Source organism: Dermochelys coriacea, chromosome 2 (genome assembly GCF_009764565.3).
Source record: "Dermochelys coriacea isolate rDerCor1 chromosome 2, rDerCor1.pri.v4, whole genome shotgun sequence".
Lineage (NCBI taxonomy): Eukaryota > Metazoa > Chordata > Testudines > Dermochelyidae > Dermochelys > Dermochelys coriacea.
The window spans coordinates 51,399,303-51,424,773 of record NC_050069.1 but is presented as its reverse complement, the minus strand read 5'-3'; positions in this window follow the sequence as shown (position 1 = coordinate 51,424,773).

Sequence of the window (25,471 nt, the reverse complement as noted above, 5' to 3'; positions counted from 1 at the left end):
TCCACTGACCTGGTGTGTGTGTGTACCGTGCCTTGCACAACTGGGCCATAATCTCAGTTGCATCTTCCCAGAACAACTGTAATATTATTATTACTACTACTACTAAATTACCAGCTCTCTGTGATAATTTGAATCATCTCCAATTGAAGATCTACTTGAACGTGGTATGGTTTTATGTAGATGCAAGAGTGTCTACAGTCTTAATCCAAAACTCATTGAAGTCAATGGAAATGGCTTCAAATCCCATTATCAAATCCATAAGCCACCCACTCATCCAATAGGATCTATGTTCATTTACAGGTCAGTCACAGTACGCAGACAGAAATTATTCTAGCGGACTGTATTTTAAGAAGAGAATTTGGTATCATTCATATTGATTTAATCCAGGGTTTACACTGAGGTGTGAATTGGTTTATCAGTTTTCATTGTTTTGCCTTAAAGAATGCCCATGTTCTCTCACTAAAGGAATGAATATATGCAACTAGAGAAAAGTGAGTCATTTAAGGATTCTTAATCAAATATACAATATTATTTTTTCTCTTTTTTTAAAAACCATATTTTCCTTCGTCTTGTTTTGGAATACTTAACTTGTGCGGGGATCTTCTATTCAGCCATAATTAACTAAAAAAAATAAAAAAATCCTGATTTCCAATGTTAAAAATTGTAAGGGGCCAAATCTGCCATTTTTATGGTTAAGTAATGTATATTTTTATACCTTCTCATGAAAACATATTTTACTTGGCAAAAGCCTGAGGAAATAAAGCATTTAAACTGGAGGGAAAGAACTTTAAGTTGTCACTTTAACTCATGCAGTTATAGGTTTTTTTCATCATAAGAGTGACACTATGCCCTTAACTTACTTTAACTTCAAATTTCCTGCTTTTTATTGGTTTGTGTCAAAACTTTAATATTATTTAAAGATATCTCTTTTTATTTAATTAAGCAATGATGACTGTTACAGGGCATTCCTAGCTATTAATGACTGACTGGCAAAAGTTGAATGTCTGAGGTACAGCTAACGTTGTGTGGTATAGGAGGAAGCTGGACTGATGTGGTAGAGTTGGGGTCTTAAAGAGGGCAGACTGTGCTAAACTCATTAATCCTATGATACTTCAAGGCACTCAACTGAGATGTGTCCAGGCACCTTGCTTTTTGCACTTAACCAGTCACAAAGGCTTTATATATACTAGCATATTTCTTAATATGTCCCACTGCAGCACTAGCACCAGTGCAATTCTACCAGTAGTCGCAGTGGTTGGAGTGCTGGGTATAGATCAGACACTATCATTTGAACAAGCATGGTCTCTAACTGTACTCTGAGGAGGTCTAACTCACATAGTTGTTAAAACGCCAGCTACTGCTAGTCTGTCAACATTCATAGGTTCATAGATTCATAGATACTAAGGTCAGAAGGGACCATTCTGATCATCTAGTCCTGCACAGCGCAGGCCACAGAATCTCACCCACCCACTCCTGTGAAAAACCTCACTCATGTCTGAGCTATTGAAGTCCTTAAATCATGGTTCAAAACTTCAAGGAGCAGAGAAGCCTCCCTCCAGTCAACCATGCCCCATGCTACAGAGGAAGGCAAAAAAACCTCCAGGGCCTCTCCAATCTGCCCTGGAGGAAAATTCCTTCCCGACCCCAAATATGGCAATCAACTAAACCCTGAGCACATGGGCAAGATTCACCAGCCAGATACCCAGGAAAGAATTTTCTATAGTAACTCAGATCCCATCCATCCAATATCCCATCTCAGGGGATTTGGCCTATTTACCCTGAATATTTAAAGATCAATTACTTACCAAAATCCCATTATCCCATCATACCATCTCCTCCATAAACTTATCGAGTAGAATCTTAAAACCAAATAGATCTTTTGCCCCCACTGCTTCCCTTGGAAGGTTATTCCAAAACTTCACTCCTCTGATGGTTAAAAACCTTCGTCTGATTTCAAGTCTAAACTTCCTGGTGGCCAGTTTATACCCATTTGTTCTTGTGTCCACATTGGTGCTGAGCTTAAATAATTCCTCTCCCTCTCCTATATTTATCCCTCTGATATATTTATAGAGAGCAATCATATCTCCCCTCAACCTTCTTTTAGTTAGGCTAAACAAGCCAAGCTCCTTAAGTCTCCTTTCATAAGACAAGTTTTCCATTCCTCGGATCATCCTAGTAGCCCTTCTCTGTACCTGCTCCAGTTTGAATTCATCCTTTTTAAACATGGGAGACCAGAACTGCACACAGTATTCTAGGTGAGGTCTCACCAGTGCCTTGTATAACGGTACTAAAACCTCCTTATCCCTCCTGGAAATGCCTCTCCTGATGCATCCCAAAACCGCATTAGCTTTTTTCACAGCCATATCACATTGGCAGCTCATAGTCATCCTATGATCAACCAATACTCCAAGGTCCTTCTCCTCTACCATTACTTCTAATTGATGCGTGCCCAACTTATAACTAAAATTCTTGTTATTAATCCCTAAATGCATAAACTTACACTTCTCACTATTAAATTTCATCTTATTACTATTACTCCAGTTTACAAGGTCATCCAGATCCTCCTGTATAATATCCCGATCCTTCTCCGAATTGGCAATACCTCCCAGCTTTGTATCATCTGCAAACTTTATTAGCACACTCCCACTTTTTGTGCCAAGGTCAGTAATAAAAAGATTAAATAAGATTGGTCCCAAAACCGATCCCTGAGGAACTCCACTGGTAACCTCCCTCCAACCTGACAGTTCGCCTTTCAGTAGGACCCGTTGCAGTCTCCCCTTTAACCAATTCCTTATCCACCTTTTGATGTTCATATTGATCCCCATCTTCTCCAATTTAACTAATAATTCCCCATGTGGCACGGTATCAAATGCCTTACTGAAATCTAGGTAAATTAGATCCACTGCATTTCCTTTATCTAAAAAATCTGTTACTTTTTCAATAGAGATTAGGTTGGTTTGGCACGATCTACCTTTTGTAAAACCATGTTGTATTTTGTCCCATTTACCATTGACTTCAATGTCCTTAAGTAATTTCTCCTTCAACATTTTTTCCAGGACCTTGCATACTACAGATGTCAAACTAACTGGCCTGTAGTTACCTGGATCACTTTTTTTTCCTTTCTTAAAAATAGGAACTATATTAGCAATTCTCCAATCATTCGGTACTATTCCTGAGTTTACAGATTCATTAAAAATTCTTGCTAATGGGCTTGCAATTTCAGGTGCCAATTCCTTTAATATTCTTGGATGAAGATTATCTGGGCCCCCCGATTTAGTCCCATTAAGCTGTTTCAGTTTCGCTTCTACCTCTGATATGGTAATATCTACCTCTATATCCTCCTTCCCATTTGTCATGCTACCATTATCCCCAAGATCCTCTTTAGCCTTATTAAAGACTGAGGCAAAGTATTTGTTTAGATATTGGGCCATGCCTAGATTATCTTTAACCTCCGCTCCATCCTCAGTGTTAAGCGGCTCCACTTCTTCCTTCTTAGTTTTTTTCTTATTTATATGGCTATAGAACCTTTTACTATTGGTTTTTATTCCCTTTGCAAGGTCCAACTCTACTCGACTTTTAGCCTCTCTCACTTTATTCCTACATCTTCTGACCTCAATTAGGTAGCTTTCCTTGCTGATCCCTCCCATCTTCCACTCCCTGTATGCTTTCTGTTTCTTCATAATCACCTCTCTAAAATGCTTGCTCATCCAGCTTGGTCTACAACTCCTTCCTATGAATTTTTTCAGTGATCTCACTGTTGCCACAAGAGGTGGAGATGAGCCAGGGTTAGGGCAATGAACAGACATTTTCAGAAAAATGCTAGTTGACACAAGACCAAAGTGCAAGTGATTGTGAAACATATTAGCTCTTAATTGTTGGTAATAGAAATGTTGGAGAATGATGCTCTCACAAGCTAAGGACTTGGCCTGGTTAACAATTGGATGATATACCTCCATGCAGAACCATCCTTAGGTATATAGTAGGTAGGCAGCATGGTCACTCATAGAGGGAATGCCCATATTCTTTTGACTGATATAGATTGTTCCTTAGCTGGTATGGCAGCATGGAAAGGGCCATAACCTCACCTTCTCTCTACTCACTTAAATATAAGGTCTGCTATTGTGCCCGGCCTTTGTTCATGGAAGGCTCCTTGTGCCCGTCCACTCTTGGCATATGTTTGGCATACACTTGGTCACACACGCTGTTGCCCTTGAGGGAGTACCCAACCAATGGTAGGACATGTCATGGTCACTCTCCGACAGGGTAATTCCAAATGATCCCTTTTAGAAAAGTTCTGTAGAATTTAATAGAATGTCCCAGTCTATAGGACTTTTAGAACCATTGTATAGCATTTATCAAACAATTGTATATATGCTTTAAAATTCCTTTGGTTCAAAAAACGTAAGAAAGGAAGTTGATTATTATATTGGTTTTTTTTACAGTAATTTCTATAAAACCCTCTTACATTTCTATAGGACCCTGTTGGTTTCCTTCCTATTAAATTTTCTAGCATTTCTGTATAAAGGATCATTCCTGGCCTGCAATGAGTCTAGTCATCTACTCTCCCACTAATTGCTGATGTAATTAAGCAGAAATGGAGACAACCTTTTTCGGAGGATAGGAAGAAGAGAGCAGGGAGTGATGAGGGAACACTAAACCACACCATTACTTAGTGTGCAGTGAATGTACAACCTAGGAGAACTTTGGTCCTGCAGGAAGTGGAGTTGTTAATTCAGTTTAATAGAACTTTTCTACTCCGGGATTCAAGTTCAGGTTCTGGAGGGAAGTGATAGCTTGATGGTTTTGTTTACCTTTCATGTAAATGAGTTCCCATGATCTCTTAACGTACTTTGGATGTACCTTCAAGGTGGAGGAACCACATTCCTTTGTCTAGGGTAGGATAACCTCAGTCTTGCCTGGTAGGTACACTTTGAGAACATAATTACATATATGTTTGTAATCTTTCATTTATCCTCTGTATGTACATCATGCAATAATAATGATTAGTATGTTATTAGCTTTTCACTGACATCTTACATGACACCTTTTATATCTAGATTATGACATTAGTGAGTTGGGTACCCTGAAACAGTCAATCCAGCTGAAACTCACTATGAGATAAAAGTGAGCTCCTTGCCCTCTTGCACCAGGATTCTGTTAGGTCCCAGGTACCTTTATCCAGGTGATGGCATGAGGCCCAACTCCAGAAGAGGGTCCTGCATCTAGAGGGCCTTACTAATAAAGAGCCTGGAGGAGGAGAAGAAGGGACTCAGATGCAGGTAGACTGATTAAAATTAACTCTTCCCTATGATGCTGGAGTGAAGGCTGATTTGCATGCCCCATTTGGCCTTTGATTAAATTACTAGACCATTTAAGTGGCACTGTCCAATATAAACAAGCCTAACTGAACTTATTGATCCCTGGAAGGGAAAACTGACGCAAGGACACAACCATGTCTGTGCCCTCCTTATTTCCTCCCAACAGTCATTAAATCAAAAGTGCATATTTAGATTTTCAGAAAAACCTTTGAGAAGGCCTCTCACCAAAGGCTCTTAAGCAAAGTCATGGGATGAGAGAGAAGGTCCTTTCATGGATCAATAACTGGTTAAAAGATAGGAAACAAAGGATAGGAATAAATTGTCACTTCTCACAATGGAGAAAGGTAAATAGTGAGGTACCTTAAGGATCTGTTCTGGGACTAGTGCTTTTCCAAGTATTCATAAGGGATCTGGAAAGGGGGAGGAACAGGGAGATGGAAAAATTTGTATACAATGCAAAATTACTCAAGATAATTAATTTCAAAGTTGACAGCAAAAGAGTTACAAAGGGATCTCACTAGACTGAGTGACAAAATGGCAGACAAAATACTATGTTAAGTGCAAAATAATACACATTGGGAAAAAGTATTCAAAATGATGAGATTTAAATTAGCTGCTACCACTCAAGAAATATCTTAGGGTCTTTATGGACAGTTCTCTGAAAACCTCTGCTCAATGTGCCATGGCAGTTATAAAAGCTAACAGAATGTTATGAACCATTCAGAAAGGAATAGATAATTGGACAGAAAATATCATAATACCACTTTATAAATCTATGGCATTCCCACACCTTGAATACTGTGTGCAGTTCTGGTCACCATATCTCAGAAAAGATATGTTAGAGTTGGAAAAGATACAGAGAAGGGCAACAAAAATAATTAGGGTTATGGAACAGCTTCCACATGAGGAAAACTTCAAAGGACTGTGATTGCTCAGCATAGAAAAGAGATGACTGGGAAAGAAGGATTCTAATGGAGACTATAAAATCTTGAATGGTAAGAAGAACGTGAATAGGGAAGTGTTGTTTGCCCCTTCACATAACAGAAGAACTAGGGGTCACCAAATGAATCTAATAGGCAGCAATTTAAAGCAAGCAAAACGAATTACTTCTTCACACAATGCTTAGTCAACCTGTAGAACTCAGTGCCAGGGGATGTTGTGAATGCCAAAATTATAAAAGGGCTCAAAAAAAGAGTTATATCTGAATTGTTCCCATGTCATTGGATTGTTCCAATGTCACTGGTTGTTTTTAAGAGCATGAAGAAGACTCTGGCATTACTTGCTACCATGGTATTTGCCAGAATGGCTACCTTATTGTGTGCCATGGAGGATAGCTCCATCAATGGCTATTAGCCAAGATGATCAGGGACGCAGCCTATGCTGCAAATGTCCTAAATCTCCTATTTCCAGAAGCTGGGACAGGAGAACAGGGGATGTATCTTTCAAAATTACCTTGTTTTCTTCATTCCCTCTGAGGAATCTGGGACTGGCCACTGTCAGAAAATAGCATACTGGACTAGATGGACTATTGGTCTGACACAATATGTCCATTCTTATATTCTTATGTGCAGATGACTTCTGATGATGTCACCAGGCCACTGGGTTTGTGACATGCTGCTGCTATAGTTTTTATATCACATGGCCCTTGGGATTGGGGAAGATAATGGAGATCTAGTGCCCCCACAGTTCAGGTCTGGCGGGATGGATCTAGCTATTCAATTGGATTACTAATGGTTATATGGCACTTATTACAAGGGTAGCAATTTTGAATTATTGGACTTCAGTTATTGGATTCATTTGACCTTATTTCCCTCTGTAGTTTCAAATGCACAGGGTAATCCACTGCATTCCTCTTCTTATATGTTGTGTAGTGTTTCTTTGTGATGTTATATTGGTGCTGAATTTGAGCAGTGGATGAAGAATTTCCTGTATAATGTCAGCCCCCATACTCAGTAGCTGTGCAGTTCAGAGGAGGGCAAAGCTGAGATAGGGCCATATAAAAGGAGAAGTGGCTTTCAGGGATGCACTTTCTTTCCATGAAGCCACCTATCTCCCCACTACGAAACATCAGCGTAGCCCAAAAAATGTGTGGAATCAGGGATGGTTGGGATGATTCCAATTCCTACTGGCAATGGGTGTGCTGGTGTTTCAGTTTGCAGTCATCACCAGGTGGAGAGAAGGATGTTGAACTTAGCCCTTTATATTTAAAATAGACTACAGTCAAGTCTCCCTTCCCTGTGGACTGCATCTTGACATGGTGGGGTGGCTTGTTTGATCCAATTACTATGAGAGCTAGGCCAGCGGGAGTTTTAACTCCTGGTAGGGCCACCCACACCAGATCACTCAAAGTGTAGGGACCAGACAAGAAGCAGTCAACTGGCCCTCCAAGGTGGGAGTTGAGCAATAGGCCAACTACCTATCCTCATAAAAAATTAGGTTATAGAAATACAACAAGGTAGCCACTCTGGCAAATAGTATGATAGCCAGTAATGGCAGAGTCTTCTTCATGTCCTAAGAAACATCTGATGGCACAGGAATGATTCAGGTTCAGATATTCTTTTTAGATTTGCAAAATTCCATTGAGTCTAATGCAATAGACATGTATTTATCACAAAATCTAGAATTAAAAGAATACTGTGTGTTCTGTAACATGAAAGACAATCTCTTATTTAAACATAATGCATTTACCTTGCCATAAATATCACTGCTAGCCTGTGATCATCCAAAGGGAATATACAGCCCTTTATACCTGTGTTTGAACCCCATTGATCTCCGTGAAAATTGAATGAGCAGATTCATGGTGATGACATATTTCTCTAAATGTCCTTGGGATAGTTGAGAGGCCAAATATCATTACATTATTTTTCATGAAAGTGATTTCCCAGTGAAACTTCTGATACAAATAATTTATCAATATACTTAAAAAAACATGGCTCAGGTCTATTCCTACCATAAAATCTCCTTGACAGAGAATTATTTTTAAGTCTTTCAAACTGTCCATTCTGAATTACTTCACTTTTAGAAATGTGTTTAACCAATTTAAATATAATACAGAATAATGATTTCATGAGGACTTTTGGACAGAAAATAATGACCTTAACCATCCACTTTAGCAATATGAGTGATGTTCTGTATAACCTTCAAGGTAAGGCACCTGCAATTTCATTTCTCTTTATCTCCATGCTTAAAGCTTCCAGAGTCTACTTTTAATCTAAAATAACTTGGAAGCTTTGTCCTAACTGATTTCTTTAAAAAAATAAGTTTTAAGCCTTCTAACTTATAGGTTATTACTGAAAATTGAGATTTTAACCTTCTTGCAGTGCTACAGCATAATTTGGATCGTCCCGCTGGGGGACTTAATCTAAATTGAAATTATGAAGAGAAAATGATGTTAACTCCTTCACAGTGAGTCAGAAGATTTCAGAACTAAAATATAATTCTAATCTCAGACTGCGGTAGGTCCACTGACTTCCATGGAGTATGCATCATTTACAGAAATAATCTTGAAAGGAGAATCAGGCCATAAAGTAGTAAATATCCCCCATGGAAGTGAGAAACAGAGAGGAATTTAGTATATGAAAGAATCAAAATGAGTCTGTTATGCCCACCTGTTTCAGCAAGGTTTCACCCAACTCCCATCCCAATCCACTTTAATTTATATGGAGACAGAACACTAAATCATGGGCCAAATTTTGAACTACATATGCACTTGATTTTTCTTACAAGAAAGTTAGACTTTAGACACGTGCACTTGTGCAACCGTCTGACATCACATGATCTGTTGCACGCATTCAAATGATGCACAGTTTCTATGAGTGCAATCTCTTCAGAATATGTAGGCCTACATATTCATAGAAGTATGACCAACAAATGCTCTTGGAGCATGCAAAGATAAGCAATTGTAAAACCTGCAGCAGGAATATAGAGAATCAAACTATATAGGACTGTCAACTATCCCCATCAGCCCTTTTACTTAGCAATAAATAGTTGGCTCATGTGCCAACCCAGCAAAACAATGAAGCCTATGTTTAACTTTAGATTGTATTCAGAGATTGTCTTTTTATTCTTTCTTTATAGTGCCACAATCCACGGGGTTCCCAGTCCTGACCGGAGCCTTTGGATACCACTGTAATATCAGTATTTACTACTACTACTAACTGTAAGGATGTGAGTAGTCCCACTGAAGCACAACACATGTTTAAGTCCCTTGCTTGATCAGGGCCCAATATTTTATTCTGAACTTTGCTACCAGAGCTGTGGGTGTTTCAGATTCCAACAACAATTTCCCCCTCCCTTATGTCCACCTTCTGTAGATGGACATTGGAAAATTTTGCTCAGTGTATATCAAACAAGGTTTTAAATGGCTCTGACCTAAATGATACAGTGCAAATGTTTTGAAAGGAACACCTTTAGCTACCATTGATCTTTTGGTATTAACAGCTATTTTCATTTATGCTATATTTTATATATATATATATATATATACATATATATGATAAGCAAAACTCTTATATCATATATAATGTATATATATATATATATATACATTATATATGATAAGCAAAACTCTCTCCTATCCAAGCATCACAGAGTTAATTTATTTAATTGTCATCTAAGCTTAATTTATCACAAATTTCTCTTGTACATCTGCATTGGAACTGCCCTTTTTAAATTTCCCATGACTCTCATACTCATGAAGTACCGCTGAGTTCTCATTTCTTCAGTATATTGTGTATTGTTGATTTTTATTTTATGCCTGCTGTTTTGCATACAATCCATCTTACTGCAGCTCCGTCAGTGATCTATGCGGCAAATGATTCTATCTGTCAGCTCGCAGTGCCTCACAGATCTACTGCAAATGAACACAGTGGAAGCTGAGCTCAAGCTATATTCACTTCTGATTTGCTTGTTTCTGAATCAGAGCACTATTCCTGAGCAGTCATATTGTGTGCTGCTGTTTCATTGTGTGGTTCAATAAAACAAAAAGACCATTTTAAAATTTAGTTTGCTGCTGTGTGGAATGCAGTGCTACAAATAAGAAACATGGAAGCAAAAGTATTTTATACATATACTAACAGAACTGATGCTGTGCTAAATACAACTGAACCATAGATGTCTGAATTTGTTAGATTTAACCGCCAGGGGTTTACATTAAGGGTTAGATTTTTGAGAAGTGTTTGCAAATAGTTGAGGAACAGATGAACCAATATCTTGGATGTATGTATGGCTTCCAATGAAGTGAATCTGGGCTATATGTAAGTGTAAACAGGCACAGTTTGGTCCTCTGTGTGCTTCTGTTATAATACACATAACAGATATGTGTAACTGCATATGATAAATTCATACTGAATGTATAGTGGACTCAATTTAGGCTGTAAGCCACACCCTCGGTATGAGTGGGTTGGAGCATGAGTATTTCCATGAAGGCATAAGCATGTATGTGTACTGTGATTGCTATTTGTTACATAAAAACAAACAAAACATTAACAGTTTCTCACATATTCTTAAAAAGAAAAGGAGTACTTGTGGCACCTTAGCGACTAACAAATTTATTAGAGCATAAGCTTTCGTGAGCTACAGCTCACTTCATCGGATGCATTTGGTGGAAAAAACAGAGGGAGACTGATATACACACACAGAGAACATGAAACAATAGGTTTATCATACACACTGTAAGGAGAGTGATTACATAAGATAAGTCATCACCAGCAGCAGGGGGGGAAAGGAGGAAAACCTTTCATGGTGACAAGCAAGGTAGGCTATTTCCATCAGTTAACAAGAATATCTGAGGAACAGTGGGGGGTGGGGTGGGGGGGGAGAAATAACATGGGGAAATAGTTTTACTTTGTGTAATGACTCATCCATTCCCAGTCTCTATTCAAGCCTAAGTTAATTGTATCCAGTTTGCAAATTAATTCCAATTCAGCAGTCTCTCGTTGGAGTCTGTTTTTGAAGCTTTTTTGTTGAAGGATAGCCACTCTTAGGTCTGTAATCCAGTGACCAGATGGTGTCATAGGGCCTAATCACATCAGCCACACTATCAGAGGCTCGTTTACCTGCCCATCTACCAATGTGATATATGCCATCATGTGCCAGCAATGCCCCTCTACCATGTACATTCGTCAAACTGGACAGTCTCTATGTAAAAGAATGAATGGACACAAATCAGACGTCAAGAATTATAACATTCAAAAACCAATTGGAGAACACTTCAATCTCTCTGGTCACTCGATTACAGACCTGAGGGTGGCTATTCTTCAACAAAAAAGCTTCAAAAACAGACTCCAACGAGAGACTGCTGAATTGGAATTAATTTGCAAACTGGATACAATTAACTTAGGCTTGAATAGAGACTGGGAATGGATGAGTCATTACACAAAGTAAAACTATTTCCCCATGTTATTTCTCCCCCCCCACCCTATCCCCCACTGTTCCTCAAATATTCTTGTTAACTGATGGAAATAGCCTACCTTGCTTGTCACCATGAAAGGTTTTCCTCCTTCCCCCCCCCACCCCGCTGCTGGTGATGGCTCATCTTAAGTGATCACTCTCCTTACAGTGTGTATGATAAACCCATTGTTTCATGTTCTCTGTGTGTGTATATCAATCTCCCCTCTGGTTTTTCCACCAAATGCATCCAATGAAGTGAGCTGTAGCTCACGAAAGCTTATGTTCTAATAAATTTGTTAGTCTCTAAGGTGCCACAAGTACTCCTTTTCTTTTTGCGAATACAGACTAACACGGCTGCTACTCTGAAACCTGTCACATATTCTTGTGACCTGAAATACTTTTGTAATACCACCATCTTATGTAGTCAGTGGTTAGTTTTTTAAACTATTGACTGATAGTTAATGGCTGTGAGCAATTCACTTGAATCTCTATCTTCAAATAGAGAAACCTTGGCACAGAGTGATTCTGATGCTGCAATATAAATTAATAAACAAAACCCTGGGTGAAATCTTGATTGCCTTAAAGTCATAGGCAAAATTCCAATTATTCCATGAAGCCAGGAAATCACACCAGTATTTAAACATATTTCATATTTACAGTAGCATTTCTCTTTTCTTCCATGTTTTGTCAAGGTTACCCGATCCTGATTTTAGAGAGAGGTCTAAAAAAAATTACACTTTCCTAAATATGTGCAAAAGCAAAACACATGATGGAGTGAAATGGTATGAAGCTTTATTGATATAGATAGTTGGAACATTTTTGACTAACCATTTTTTCATCATAATATTCTATTTCATTGTAGCCAAAATGTTTTGGGGAGATGTATCAATTTCAACAACCTTGTCAACAAGAAGTTGTCTGGGGTCCAGGGTGGATTCTGAAGACACACACACACACACACGCACATGCACACACACAGACAAATCCAAATCAGAAACCAGGTTTTTTTCAATCTGAAAACAATGTTTTTCACACAATTCCATTTTGCTGGATTCCATTTTGCAGAAAGAAAACAAAACTTAAAAACTGCAAAAGTTGTTGCTCGATAGAATTGTCATTCTCCAGCCAGTGCTATTTATTGGCTTTCATATAGGATGACTTGCTTAATTCGCTGCTGGCTTCACTATCCATAACTTCTGATGATCCAAAAATCATCTCAATAAATTCTTTATATCATGCCACTGAACCATGTATTCTCACTCTCACTTGTATATACATTTTGCAGAGATCAGAGAGAAGATCCAATTTGTTTCAAAGAATTGTCCCTTCTTTTTTTTTTCCTGCTTAAGGGACCAAATTGTGTTCTCCATTAAAGCCGGTGAAACCAAAAGCAAAGTGTATCCAATTCTGAAGTCTATCCTTCCAAACTCATAAAAGTTAAGTCTTAGCAAATATTCTCAAGATTGTAACAAAAACAATTATGTCAACAAGACTTTAAGCTGTGATAATTACCAGAAACCCAATGTCAGCCAGATACAGTAACTGGTCACGTAATTTATTATGACAGGTTTCAGAGTAGCAGCCGTGTTAGTCTGTATTCAGAAAAAGAAAAGGAGCACTTGTGGTACCTTAGAGACTAACAAATTTATTTGAACATAAGCTTTCGTGAGCTACAGCTCACTTCATCGGATGCATTTGGTGGAAAATTCAGAGGGGAGATTGATATACACAGACAGAGAACATGAAACAATGGGTTTTATCATACACACTGTAAGGAGAGTGATCACTTAAGATGAGCCATCACCAGCAGCCCGGGGGGAAAGGAGGAAAACCTTCCATGGTGACAAGCAAGGTAGGCTATTTCCAGCAGTTAACAAGAACATCTGAGGAACAGTGGGGGGGGGAGAAATAACATGGGGAAATAGTTTTACTTTGTGTAATGACTCATCCATTCCCAGTTTCTATTCAAGCCTAAGTTAATTGTATCCAGTTTGCAAATTAATTCCAATTCCGAAGTCTCTCGTAGGAGTCTGTTTTTGAAGTTTTTTTGTTGAAGGATAGCCACCCTCAGGTCTGTTATCGAGTGCCCGGAGAGACTGAAGTGTTCTCCAACTGGTTTTTGAATGTTATAATTCTTGATGTCTGATTTGTGTCCATTTATTCTTTTATGTAGAGACTGTCCAGTTTGACCAATGTATATTGCAGAGGGGCATTGCTGGCACATGATGGCATATATCACATTGGTAGATGGGCAGGTGAACGAGCCTCTGATAGTGTGGCTGATGTGATTAGGCCCTATGATGGTGTCCCCTGAATAGATATGTGGACAGAGTTGTCAATGGGCTTTGTTGCAAGGATAGGTTCCTGGTTTAGTGGTTCTGTTGTGTGGTGTGAGGTTGCTGGTGAGTATTTGCTTCAGATTGGGGGGCTGTCTGTAAGCAAGGACTGGCCTGTCTTCCAAGATCTGTGAGAGTGATGGGTCGTCCTTCAGGATAGGTTGTAGATCCTTGATAATGCATTGGAGAGGTTTTAGTTGGGGGCTGAAGGTGATGGCTAATGGCCAATGTGATATATGCCATCATGTGCCAGCAATGCCCCTCTGCCATGTACACTGGTCAAACTGGACAGTCTCTACATAAAAGAATAAATGGACACAAATCAGACATCAAGAATTATAACATTCAAAAACCAGTTGGAGAACACTTCAATCTCTCCGGTCACTCGATTACAGACCTGAGGGTGGCTATCCTTCAACAAAAAAACTTCAAAAACAGACTCCAAAGAGAGACTGCGGAATTGGAATTAATTTGCAAACTGGATACAATTAACTTAGGCTTGAATAGAAACTGGGAATGGATGAGTCATTACACAAAGTAAAACTATTTCCCCATGTTATTTCTCCCTCCACCACCCCCCACCCCACCCCACCCCACCCCCCACTGTTCCTCAGATGTTCTTGTTAACTGCTGGAAATAGCCTACCTTGCTTGTCACCATGAAAGGTTTTCCTCCTTCCCCCCCCCCGCTGCTGGTGATGGCTCATCTTAAGGGATCAATTTCCTTACAGTGTGTATGATAAAACCCATTGTTTCATGTTCTCTGTGTGTGTATATCAGTATCCCCTATGTATTCTACACCAAATGCATCCGATGAAGTGAGCTGTAGCTCACGAAAGCTTATGCTCAAATAAATTTGTTAGTCTCTAAGGTGCCACAAGTACTCCTTTTCTTTTTTTAATTTATTATACAAATCTTGAATATTTTCTGTCCTATTTTTTTTTATTATGTTCATGAATAGCAAAAATTTCCTAGAGTTTATTAAGGAGTCAGTCTGTTTCCCTCTGTCACTGAAATGAATCTGTATTTGTTTTACAAAATGGATATTCACCATCTGGTGCCCAGATTGATGTTAAGCTAAGCATATTTAATATGCATATTGACATCCATGATTTGCAAGCCTGGAGGGATGTATATTCTAAATAATCATTGATTATTTGCAAGAAATGTATTTCATAAAAAAAGCTTTGGGAATTACATTTTTAATTCCCTAATAATAATAGAACCAGTTTATTCAACTGAAGAATAGAGTATGAGACTTCTAAAATGTAAGTGTTGTCCCAGTTAAATGTAACATTTGGGCATTGTGCATGTATATATTTTCCAAGCTGATGATGGGATTTAGACACAATATTACCATTAAAATGTATGGGAACTGTTGATCTAAATCCCTTAGGTAAGAAAACATAAAAAGGCCATACAGGGTCAGACCAAAGGTCCTTCTAGACCAGTATCCTGTCTTCCAACAGTGACCAATGCCAGATGCCCCAGAGGGAATGAACAGAACAGGTAATCATCAAGTGATCCATCCCCTGTTGCCCATTCCCAGCTTCTAGCAAACAGGCTAGGGACACCATCCCTGCCCATCCTGGCTAATAGCCATTGATGGACCTATCCTCCATTAATTTATTGAGTTCTTTTTTGAACCCTGTTATAGTCTTGGCCTTCACAACATCCTCTGGCAAGAAGTTCCACAAACTGACTGTGTGTTGTGTGAAAAATACTTCCTTTTGTTTATTTTAAACCTGCTGCCTATTAATTTCATTTGTTGCCCCTAGTTCTTGTGTTATGAGAAGGAGTAAATGACACTTCCTTATTTACTTTCTGCACACCAGTCATGATTTTATAGACCTCTATCATATCTCCCCTTAGTCGTCTCTTTTCCAAATTGAAAAGTGCCCGTCTTATTAATCTCTCCTCATACAGTAGGCATTCCATACCCTAATAATTTTTGTTGCCCTTTTCTGAACCATTTCCAAGTCCAATATATCTTTTTTTTTGAGATGGGGAGACCACATCTGCACACAGTATTCAGGATGTGGGCGTACCATGGATTTATATACAGGCAATATGATATTTTGTCTTATTATTTATCCCTTTCCTAATGATTCTCAACATTCTATTCGCTTTTTTGACTGCTGCTGTACATTGAGTGGATGTTTTCAGATGACACCAAGATCACCAAGACACCTATCCACGATGACACCAAGATCTCTTTCTTGAGTGGTAACAGCTAATTTAGATCCCATCATTTTATATGTATAGTTGGGATTATGTTTTCCAATGTGCATTACTGTGCATTTATCAACATTGAATTTCCCCTGCCATTTTGTTGCCCAGTCACCCAGTTTTGAGAAATCCTTTTGTAGCTCTTCACAGTCTGTCTGGGACTTAACTATCTTGAGTAGTTTTGTATCATCTGCAAATTTTGCCATCTCATTGTTTACCCCTTTTTTCAGATCATTTATCAATATGTTCAATAGGACTGGGTCCAGTACAGACCCCTGGAGGCACCACTATTTACCCCTCTCCATTCTGAAAACTGACCATTTATTCCTACCCTTTGTTTTCTATCTTTTAACCAGTTACCAATCCATGTGAGAACCTTCCCTCTTTTTCCATGACTGATTACTTTGCTTATGAGCCTTTGGTGAGAGACCTTGTCAAAGGCTCTCTGAAAATCTAAATACACTATTCTGGATCCCCCTTGTCAACATGGTTGTTGAACCCCTCAAAGAATTCTAGTAGATTGGTGAGGCATGATTTCCCTTTACAAAAAACATGTTGACTATTACCCAACAAATTATGTTTATCTATGTGTCTGACAATTTTGTTCTTTATTATAGTTTCAACCAGTTTGCCAGGTACTGAAGTCAGGCTTACTGGCCTGTAATTGCTGGGGTCACTTCTGGAGCCCTTTTTAAAAATTGGCCTCACATTAGCTATCCTCCAGTCATTTGATACAGAAGCTGATTTAAATGATAGGTTACATATGACAGTTAGTAGACCTTCAATTTCACATTTGAGTTCCTTCAGAACTCTTGGGTGAATACCATCTGGTCCTGGTGACTTATTACTGTTTAGTTTATCAGTTTGTTCCAAAACCTCCTCTAATGACACCTCAATCTGGGACAGTTCCTCAGATTTCTCACCTAAAAAGAATGGCTCAGGTTTTGAAATCTTCCTCCCATCCTCAACCATGAAGACCAATGCAAAGAATTCATTTAGTTTCTCTGAAATGGCCTTATCATCCTTGAGTGGTCCTTTGGTATCTCGATCATCCAGCGGCCCCTCTAGTTGTTTAGCAGGCTTTCCTGCTTCTGATGTACTTAAACAATTTTTTGCTATTACTTTTTGAATCTTTGGCTAGCTGTTGTTCAAATTCTTTTTTGGCCTTCCTAATTATATTTTTACACTTCATTTGCCAGAGTTTATGCTTCTTTCTATTTTTCCCATTGGGATTTAACTTCCACTTTTTAAAGGATGCCTTGTTGCCTCTCACTGCTTCTTTTACTTTGTTGTGACATAGTGACTCTTTTTTGGTTTTCTTACTATGTTTTTTAATTCGGGGTATACATTTAAGTTGAGCTTCTATTATGGTGCCTTTAAAAAGTTTCCATGCAGCTTGCAGAGATTTTATTTTTGTTGCTGTACCTTTTAATTTCTGTTTAACTAACCTCCTCATTTTTGTGTATTTCCCCTCTCTGAAATTAAGTACTACAGTGTTGGGCTGCTGTGGTGTTTTCCCTGCCACTTGGATGTTAAATTTAATTATAGTATGGTTACTATTACCAAGCAGCCCATCATTCCAGCAGCTGTTTGTTGCAGGACTGGAGATATCTGTGAAGAAAGGGAAAAGTCCCTCATAATCATTTTTTCCTCCCATAGTTTTTCCAGTTTTCTCACTTTGCAGTACAGTTTTCACTTTTTGCCATCAAGTTTCTCACACTGTTAGCATAAAGTAGGAATCAATATTAACTTTGCCTTGGACTTATTTTCCTATTGTGTATATATTGGAATATTTAGCAATAGGGATGTAGTTTCATTACTGGCTCAGTTAAATAGAATGAGCTTTTCATAAATGTTTCTCTATTATTTATTAGTATTATTTAGCACCTAGGAGGTCCCCATTTATCCAATTTTTAAGGAATTTAATGCATGTGAAATGCGCTGGTGACAGTCCTGGGAAATGAAGTACATAGAACTGGCCGAACATGAGCATGCATAATAATTATTTCCCCACACTGTCCTCCTAGTGAGATTTACCTTAGGCCTGATTTGGAGGGATTACTTGTAAGGGATAGAGGAGAGTTCAGTACTCATCTCTTTCAGTCTTTGGCTTCTTTGTATACATGGCCATCAAGAAAATGCTAGTGTTGATAGATGATTTGGTTCTGTATATGATTTATTTTTAGGTGACTTTTAAAAACTGGAAAATCATAAAACAGTTTGTAGCTGGGTCAGATGATTGGTGGCCTATCTACAATGAGTTGGTAGTTTCAGATGTCTGCATCATTAATATTTTTAATATAAGTAAATAAATCCACATTCCTTCTTTTTAGATATGGCCCATTTTTAGACCAGATCAAAAGACCATCAAAGTCAATGGGAGTCATGCATTGGACCTTCCTAAATAGAATCTTGATACTTTAAGAGATACTGAAATAATTGTTAGCATCAGGCTGAAAGGAAACCAATTTGACACTTTCCTCTTAACAAGGTTCAGAAAGTATGTGAAAAATGTTTTGAAGCAGACATTAGGCTTCAGAAATTAGGAACTGAGACCTAATCCTTTAGCAAAAGGATTTGGTAACCGAAACAACTGTCAGTGAACACAATTTTAAAATTAGAAAACTGAATTCTAAAATATTGTTTTGTATAGATTTTAATGGACCCGTAAGAGTTACAAAGTTGCTTAGTACTTTGTCTTTTCTAATGTCCAAGGTTCCAGTTTGGACCAAGAAAGTTTTTGGACAAATTAGTAAATGGTGGTATTTTTCATAAATCTGATGAAAGATGAACAAACTCAGTCTAACTCTCTGTTTAACTCTGTTTTATATTTGTCTTGCAACAGAAATCCATCCAAGATTGGATATTTTTAATCATATAGGTACATGCTAATAAGTCTGTATTTGAAGTATCATTATCTGGTTGCAGCAATCTAACTAATTTTTAGGTACAAACCCTTGAGGAACAATTATCATTGCCAGTCTTTTCCAGCTAATCTAATGCAACAGTTAAATCCCATAATGGGAGTATCGTACTAGGACATGCAAGCTTTACTAATCTTTACCACAATGTCATTTTCTAGAATGACTGAAAAATAAATCTGTTTAGGATGTTGCATGTATGTCTGCAGTATCCAAAGTTTTAATAAAATTGCTCTCAAAATCTAAATGAATTCTTGTTTTTAATTAAATGAGAAGCTAGAGCTGACCCACACTTCTTTATAATAACAGTAGGAAAGTCTGATGTAAGGCTTTTGCTTGCTTTAGATTTAATAAGCATTTGACTTGAGTATAAAGAAGCTGTTAGATCCATGTCTGGGAAAGATATAAATATACTACACATCTGACTTGAGCAAAAGATTTGAGGATTTTCACAATTCAACAGTTGTGGCATTCCAGGAGGTTTGGGTGTTGTAGGCAACAAGATTTTCACACAGAGAATTTCCTATCTAGGATATGGTATTGAATCTGTCATGGAAAACTGAACCACATCTTTTTTTGGAATCCGAATGATCTCTGAGACTTTACTCAGCTTTAGTAATAAATCTGCACCTGAATTTAATGTTGAAATCATTATCTGACCCACAAGCAGCAACTTCTCAGCATTCCTGTGTTTATTATTATTAAAAAGAAGGGGACAGCTAACTTCTCTCTAATATGACATTTGAAATTGTTTTGGCACCTGGTATTGGAACCTCTGGCAAATTGAAAAATGAATGTAATGAATAGCATAGATCTGTGGCCATCTAGCAGGATATGGGGATGCACAACATAATACCTGTACTCCCTTGCCTCTAATCCCACTTCCAAAACCTCGTAAAGTGCCTTCAACATAGGTAAGTCCCACACTACATCAACTTTTGTAGGATGCTAGGGAGTGAGAATGGGGTACGTCCAAGAAGGTAGAGGAAAATCCACTTTCAGAGCATCACCTGTGTGTACAGATCACCAAGGGATGATCCAGACCAGAAGTAATTTTGTTTTGTAGTTTTGGAACAGAATTATTATACTCATAAATTTGCAAGTTATTTCTTCAAAGACTGACATCTTACTAGATGTACTACTATACTATGTATAGTATGGTGTAGTTTAAGCTTGAGGTCATTCTTTGTCTTTGCTCAATATGCTTCAACTATGTTTGGGGCTGTCCAATTAAAAATGTGATCTATCCCATCTCTTGCTCTCTTACACTGTTTTTTTAGCCACATTGTATAATTTTCTGCTGAGTATGATCTAGTGATTCTTTTTCTCCCTTCTGCTATTACTAATGTAGAACAAAATATTTTTGTTTGTACATTTGTTTTAGAGGAGGTTTAAGAGGGAAAAATCTCTCTGAACATAATAGGCTGGGTATTTATTATAAGAACATAAGAGTTGCCATACTGGGCGAGACCATAGTCCATCTTGCCTAGTATCCTGTCTCCAACAATGGCCCATACCAGAACTTCAGGATGAGTGTACAGAACAGGGCAAATATGGAGTGATCCACTGCTCTCTTCCACTCTCAGCTTCTGGTAGTCCAGAGATATAGGGTCACTCAGAGCATGGGATTGCTAATAGCCATTCATTAACCTATCCTCCATGAACTTATCCAGTTCTTTTGAACCAATTATATTTTTGGCCATCACAATAGCAAATGGCAATGAGTTCCATGGGTCAGTTGTGCATTGTGTGAAAAGTACTTCCTCTTGTTTGTATTAAACCTGCTTACTATTAATTTCATTGGGTGATCCCTGGATTTTGTATTGGGTGAAAAGGTGAATAACACTTAACTATTCACTTTTTCCATAGCATTCATGATTTCATAGACCTCTATCATATCCCGCAATAGTCATCTCTTTTCTAAGCTGAACTGCTCTAATCTTTTGAGTCTTTTCTTGTGTAGAAGCCAGCCATACCCTTGATAATCTTTTCTGCCTATCTCTGAACCTTTTGCAGTTCCACCATTTCTTTTTTCAAGTGGTGTGACCAGAACCGGACACAGTATTTAAGGTGTGAGTGTATCATGGATTTATATAGTGGCATTATGATATTTTCTGTCTTATTTTCCTTCCCATTCCTAATAGTTCCTAACATACTGTTAGCCTTTTTGGCCACTGCTGTGCATTGAGTGGAAGTTATCAGAGAACTGTCCATGCTGACTCCAAGATCTTTCCTAGTGGTAATAACTCATTTAGAACCCATCATTTGAAAAAAAAGAATCCCAGCTGTACATATAGAATGCACAGTACTTTGAATTTATCAACACTGAATTTCATCTGTCATTTTGTTGCCCACTTTTGTCACCCAGTTTTGTGAGCGCTCTCTGTAATTCCTCACAGTCTGCTTTGGAGTTAACGATCCTGAGTAATTTTGTATCATCTGAAAACTTTGCCACCTCACTGTTTATCCATTTTCCAGGTCATTAATGAATATGTTGAACAGCACAGGTCCCAGTACAGATCTTTGGGAGACCCTGTTGCTTACCTCTCCACTGTGAAAATTGATGATTTATTCCTACCCTTTTTTTTCTGTTTTTCAACCATTGCTGATCCATGAGAGGATCTTTCCTCTTATCCCATGGCTATTTAGGATATGTCTACACAGCCGATGTTAAAGCTGTGTAGTCGCAGCTCCAGCGCCTGGAGAGAGCTCTCCCAGCGCTGTAAAAAAACCATCTCCATGAGGGGAGTTCCCAGCACTGTAGCAATATCTACACTGCCACTTTACAGTGCTGAAACTTGCATCGCTCAAGGGGGTATTTTTTTACACCCCTGAGTGAGGACCATTTCAGCGCTGTAAGTGGCAGTGTAGACAAGCCCTTAGTTTCTTTAACAGCCTTTGGTGAGGAACCTTGTCAAAAGCTTTTTGAAAAGTACACTATATCGAATAGATCACCTTTATCTACATGCTTGTTGACTCCCTCAAAGAATTCTAATAGATTGGTGAGGCATGACTTCCTTTTACAGAAATTGTGTTGACTCTTCCCCCAACTAATCATGTTTATGCATGTATTTGATAATTCTGTTCCTTAATATAGTTTCTACTAATTTGCTTGGTAGTGAAGTTAGACATACTTGCCTGTAATTGCCAGGATCGGCTCTGGAGCCCTTTTTAAAAATTGGTGTTTCATTAGCTACCTTCCAGTTATCTGGTACAGAGGCTGGTTATAGGTTACATACTATAATAAGTAGTTCTGCAATTTCATATTTGCTTTCCTTCAGAACTCTTGGGTGAATACTATCTGGTCTTGATGATTTATTACTGTTTAGTTTATCAATTTGTTCTAAATGTATTTCAGAGTTTTCCCATAAACTTATATGTTTGTGTGACCAACATGTTGGATCTATAACTAACACCAGCGAATGGTATCTGTGGTGACCTGTTTGCCCACCCTCACTAAAGCTGATGTTGAACTAGGTTGTGTTCATTATACTGGTGATTACTAGACATATAAAAACATGTCATTATGTTCCACAGGAAATTGCTCCCTGGTGGAAATGGTGTGAGGGTCTGTGCATTATGGGAGATATCTGCCTGGAAGTCATCTTCTATCATTCTCTGAAATTCTGTTTCTTATTTTTATTTTATGTTCTGTGACTAGCCTATTTCTGTACTGTTTAGAGCTGTTGATAGATAATAGCATTTTGCCCTTTAACTCTGCCTGCTTTTTAGATTCTTTGCAATTTGTTTTCACACTTGGACATAGATCACTGTATTTCTGTTAAAATTGAAGAGCTCTATGAAAATCTTAATTTTGAAGGTTGCATTGTTGGAGGAGCTGTTCAAATGATTTCAGGTCTGTAAGAATTTATATATTTATGTGAATTTATTTCATTCCCATCTAACTCTGGTCTTATTTCATTCCCATCTAGCTCGGGCCAAGAAGGAAGTCTGAAGGGTTCAGAAATGTTTACTAGCTGGACTAGAATGTTTTGCCAGCAATTTATTTTAAAGTGCTTTTAAATTAAGGTGTTTTAAACCATTTGTTAGGGTGTTTTTTTGTTTTGATGTTTGTTTGGAAGGACACTTTACAGTAGAACCAGATCCTCAGTGGTATTTAGGTGCCTCACTCCCATGGAAGCTAGGCACCTAAATAGCTTTTGAGGATCTTGGTCTAAAGCACTATTTGAAAGTGGGACTAAGACTCTTAAGTCACTTACGTGTTTTATTTAAAAATTTTACCCTCTGTGACTCAGTTCCCCAGCTATAAAATGGATATAACAATACCTCCTTTCTCACTTTGTCTGTCTTACCTTTTTAGATCTGAAAAACTCTTGAGACAGGACTATCTCTACCTATATGGATATATATAGCTAGCACAGTGGAGTCCAATTTTAATTTGGAGCCTGTAGGCTCTTCTGTAAAGTAAATAATTAAGCTTGAATAGCTGATTGACCTATGTTTATTCAAAGATTTTAAGGCCAGAAGGGACCACTGTGATTGTCTAGTCTGACCTCTCATGAACCACAGGCCATAGAACTTCCCCCCAAAATAATTCCTACAGCAAATCTTTTAGAAAAAATATCCAATCTTGATTGAAAATTGTCATTGATAGAGAATCCACCATGACCCTTGATAACTTGTTCAAATAGTTAACTATTTTCACTGTTAAAAATGTATGCCTTATTTCCAGTCTGAATTTGTCTAGCTTCAACTCCCAGTCACTGGATTGGGTTATACCTTTCTATGTTAGATTGAAGAACCCATTATCAAATATTTGTTCCCAGGTAGGTTCTTTTAGGCTGTAATCAAGTCACCCCTGAACCTTCTCTTTGTTAAGCTAAAAAGATTGAGCTCCTTGAATCTATCACTATAAGGCAGGTTTTCTAATCCATTAATCATTCTTGTGGCTCTTCTGTGAATTCTCTCCAATATATCAATATCCTTTCTGAATTTCAAACACCAGACTTGGACACAGTATTCCAGTAGAGATCATGCCAGAGTAAAAAAAACAAAGATAAAATAACCTCTCAACACCTACTTGAGATTCCCCTGTTTATGCATTCCCCGTCTATTGCCTTAGCCCTTCTGGCCACAGCATCATGCTGGGAGCTCATGGTCAACTGATTATCCACCATGACTCCCAAATCCTTTTCAGAGTCACCCAGGAAAAAGTCTGCCATCCTGTAAATTATGGCCTGCATTCTTTTTTTCTAGGTGCATATATTTACGTTTAGCCTTATTTAAACATATTATTTGCTTGCACCCAATTTACCAAGCAATCCAGATCAATCTGTATCATTGACCTGTCCTCTTCATTATTTACCACTCCTTCAATTTTTGTATCATCTGCCAACTTTGTCAGTGATAATTTTATGTTTTCTTCCAGGTCATTGATAAAAATATTAAATAGCACAGAGTCAAGAAACAGTCCCTGTGAAACCCCATTAGAAACACACCCTTATTATAATCCTCCATTTATAATAACATTTGAGTCCTAGCAGTTAGCCAGATTTTAATCCATTTAGTGTATGCCATGTCAATTTCATCTTTTTATTACTTTTAAATCAAAATGCCATGTACTACCATGCCAAATGCCTTGCAGAAGTCTAAGTATATTACATCAACACTATTACCTTTATCAATCAAACGTGTAATCTCATAGAAAAAAGATATCAAGTTAGTTTGATAGTATCTATTTTCGGTAAACCCATGTTGATGGGTATTAATTATATTACCTTCCTTCAATTTTTATCAATCCAGATTATGAGCCACTTCATAATCTTGCCTGGTATTGATGTCAGACTTTGAGACTTTCCCCAAAGATCTATATGGTCTATGTGCATATCATACCATCTACTTACTATTTGTATGGGTTGATAAATTAATGTTAATGTAACTGTTAACTTAATAGCTTTAACGCAAGAGTGGGAGACTTAAATGGGTCTCTGATAAAGCTCAGCAAAAATTGGAATGCCCATCCTGCAGGAAATTCTGAGACATCAGTATTTGACTTCATCCCAAAATGAAAAGTAGGATTTTTTCCCAGAACAAAAAGTTCTGAAAAATTTTATTAAGAAATAGTAAAACAATTCTTTTCAGTATTTTTCAATAAGTATTAAACACTTCAACATTGCCAGCCCCAAATGTTAAAAAAATCCTGAGTCAGGCTCACCAAAAATCATGAGATTGGCTTTTAAATCATGAGATTATCTAAAAATAATAGATTTGGTGTTCTTTTTATTTGCTTTCTGCTTTCTGAGACTTTAGGGTGCACT